Below are 4,030 nucleotides of genomic sequence, written 5' to 3'. Positions count from 1 at the left end.
TACACTTTGGATGATGTATCAATACACCCAGTCACTACAAAGATACAGCCGTCCTTCCTAACTCAATTGCCGGAGAGGAAGGAAACCGCTCAGGGATTTTACAGTGAGGCCAATGGTGAATTTAAAACAGTTACAGAGATTAATGTCTGTGATTGGAGAAAACTGAGGATGGATCAACAACATTGTAGTTACTCCACAGTACTAACCTAATTGACAGAAAAGAAGGAAGCCTGTTGAGAATAAAAATATTCCAAAACATGCATCCTGTTTGCAACAAGGCACTAAAGTAATACTGCAAATAATGTGGCAAAGCAATTAACCTTTTGTCCTGAATACAAAGTGTTATGTTTGGGGCAAATCCAATACAACACATTACTGAGTACCACTCTCCATAATTTCAAGCTATGGGGATGTCTGCATCATGTTATGGGTATGCTTGTAATCGTTAAGGACTGGAGAGTTTTTCAGGATAAAAAATAAACGGAATGGAGCTAAGCACAGGCATAATCCTCAGTGGTGTAAAGTAGTTAAGTAAAAATACTTTAAAGTACTACTTAAGTTGTTTTTTGGGGTATCTTTACTTTACTATTTATATTTTTGACAACTTTTACTTCACTACATTCCTAAATAAATTATGTACTTTTTACTCCATACATTTTACCTGACACCCAAAAGTACTTGTTACATTTTGAATGCTTAACAGGACAGGAAAATGGTCCAATTCACGCACCTATCAAGACAACACATGGTCATCCCTTCTTCCTCTGATCTGGCAGACACACTAAACACAAATGCATATTTTGTAAATGGTGTTGGAGTGTGCCCCTGGCTATCCATACATTTTAAAAACAAGAAAATGGTGCCGCCTGCTTTGCTTAATAGAAGGAATTTGAAATGATTTATACTTTTACATTTACTTTTGATAATTAAGTATCAAATGTAAATGTAATTGCTAAAATATACTTAAGTATATTTAAAACCAAATACTTTTAGACTTTTACACAAGTAGTATTTTACTGGGTGACTTTTACTTTTGCTTGAGTAACTTTCTATTAAGGTATCTATACTTTGACTCAAGTATGACAATGGGGTACTTTTTCCACCACTGAAAATCCTCAAGGAAAACCTGGTTCAGCGTGCTTTCCACTAGACACTGGGAGATGAAGTCACCTTTCAGCATACTTATGTAAATGAGATATTTCTGTAAAAACATGTTTTTGCTTTGTCATTAAGGGACATTGTGTGTAGAGGGTGAGAAAAAACACTTTAATACATTTTGAATTCAGGCTGTAACACAACCCAATGTGGAATAAGTCAAGGCGTATGAATACTTTCTGAAGGCACTGTATACACCAGTTTATTAGATACACCATCTCGTTCACGAAAATGGATCGCTCCTACAGACAGTGAGTCATGTGGCCATGGCTTGTTATATAAAGCAGGCAGACAAGCATCGAGGCATACAGTTACTGTTCAATTGAACGTTAGAATGGCCAAAACGTGTGATCTAAGTGACTTTGAGCGTGGTATGGTCATCGGTGACAGTGTCTAGGGTTTACCGAGAATGGTGCGACAAACAAAAAACGTTCAGTCAGCGGCAGTCCTGTGGGCAAAAACAGCTCGTTGATGAGAGAGGTCGAAGGAGAATGGCAAGAATAATGCAAGCTAACAGACAAAAAATGGCACACTACAACAGTGGTGTGCAGAAAGGCATCTCGGAACGCACAACTCATCGATCCTTGTCACGGATGGGCTATTGCAGCAGACGACCACACCGGGTTCCACTCCTATCAGCTAAAAACAAGAAGAAGCGACTCCAGTGGGCACACGATCACCAACACTGGACAATTGAGGAGTGGAAAAACATTGCCTGGTCCGACGAATCCCGGTTCCTGTTGGATCATGCTGATGGCAGAGTCAGGATTTGGTGTAAGCAGCATGAGTCCATGGACCCATCCTGCCAGGCACAGGCTGGTGGTGGTGGTGTACTGGAGTGGGGAATGTTTTCCTGGCACACGTTAGGTCCCTTGATACCAATTGAGCAACAAACTTTTCCGACACCTTGTAGAATCCATTCCCCGAAGGAATTCAGGCAGTTCTGAGGCAAAGGGGGGTCCGACCCAGTACTTGGTGGGTGTACCTAATAATTTATTTACAAATACATGTTTGATATAGCACCTGCTGAAAACACTGGCTGTGTGTTATGCAATACTTTCCCATACAAACATGACATAACATATAATATTGACATATGTTTCCCTATCCCAGCTGCCAGTAATCCCCTAGTGACGTTGGTCATAGATAATGTAATCTGTTCAGATGATCTCTGGACTTCTGTTCTTCTGGAGAAATCATGAAATTCTGCCGGTTATTGTCATGCAAAAGACTGCCGGTCTCACGGTAATTGATCGTTAAGTAACATAAACACATTTAGGATCTCCAGGCCTCCACGCATACAAGCCGCATACAAGCCGCTGATGTGTGTCTTTGGGACATCTACATTTAAATACGTTTAAATACACACCATCACAATAAACCTATTATTTATTTTAGGCAGGTCTAAAGAAACATTATGATATGAAGAAAATGTATTTCAGAAGAACAGAATACGAGGCACATGTGACGAATAAAATTTGATTTGGCCTACTGTATGTTATCTGGCTATTTACATTTAAGTCATTTAGCAGACGCTCTTATCCAGAGCAACTTACAGTTAGTGAATACATTATTTTTTTATACTGGCCCCCCGTGGGAATTGAACCCACAACCCTGGCGTTGCAAACGCCATGCTCTATCAACTGAGCTACATCCCTGCTGGCCATTCCCTCCCCTACCCTGGGCCAATTGTGCGCCGCCCATGAGTCTCCCGGTCGCGGCCGGCTGCAACAGAGCCTGGATTCGAACCAGGATCTCTAGTGGCACAGTTAGCACTGCGATGCAGTGCCTTAGACCACTGCGCCACTCAGGAGTCTATGTGCAATGCCATAGGCTGTAGGCTTGTTCATTTAGCAGACAAGATTATGCTCATAAGTCCCGTGCCATTATTTTATATTATATGATTTTATAGTTAGAAAAATATAATTGAACTTAACTGAACAAAATGGAAAGGATATTTTTCCCATTCTGGAGTGAGTGCGCATATGAAGTGGCTATGTTGAGCATAAAAGTGATCATTTGAAACAGGTCCTATACACTAGATTTATAGTTATTTGGTAACTTTAGTTGTGAATGATACAAACCTTAGAATGTCTTAGAAATCTAAACATATATGGGCTGCATGATGCGACTATAGGCTATTGACGATTTGAGAAAGTCACAAAAAAAGCTTGTGCTCTGTTCCTTGCCTCAGGCTGCACACGCTGTTCTCTCATCAATAGATCATATTTTTACAGAGTATTCTAAATTTAATCTTGTCTTTACTAATATGTAAAATTAGTTTAGATTTAGAATGGCCCATTATCAAATGGGCAGGAACAGGGGCAGGGGAAAAAGACATGTCATCCGTATGCACTGGAATAGCGAATAGAGGCCACTTTCCCGCTGGTTCCTTTTTCTACTGTGGTTTTATAGCGTAGCTTAATATGAGCAGCTGAGAAATAAATATAGTTGCAGCTGGGATCCTTATCTTTTTAGTGGCAACCATCAAAACTCTTTCACATGGGATTGCATATAGAAATGTCTGTGCTTATAAGAACACTTATTTCACTCCACGCATCACTCCATGCCATGGGCTCTCCAACCCTGTTCCTGCAGCTACCCAATGCTTAATTTGGGAAAACATGTGAAATCTGCTCGGGAACATCGATAGTAACATGTTTTCACAGCTAAACATATTGTTTACTGTTGCCAGCCCCTCTCTCTGCATGCTTGAGAAAGGAATGAAGGAGAGAGAGGAGGAGATGGAAATGCACAGCGGTGAGATATTCTGTAGCTAAAGGTAATGTCAGCCTATTAATTATGAAAATATAAAAAATACAAATTCACTATAATTGTAGGCTAACTTTGTAAGCCGCCCTGCACAATCAATGAA

The sequence above is a fragment of the Coregonus clupeaformis genome, chromosome 29 (genome assembly GCF_020615455.1).
Source record: "Coregonus clupeaformis isolate EN_2021a chromosome 29, ASM2061545v1, whole genome shotgun sequence".
Classification (NCBI taxonomy): Eukaryota; Metazoa; Chordata; class Actinopteri; order Salmoniformes; family Salmonidae; genus Coregonus; species Coregonus clupeaformis.
This window is presented reverse-complemented; position numbering follows the sequence as displayed.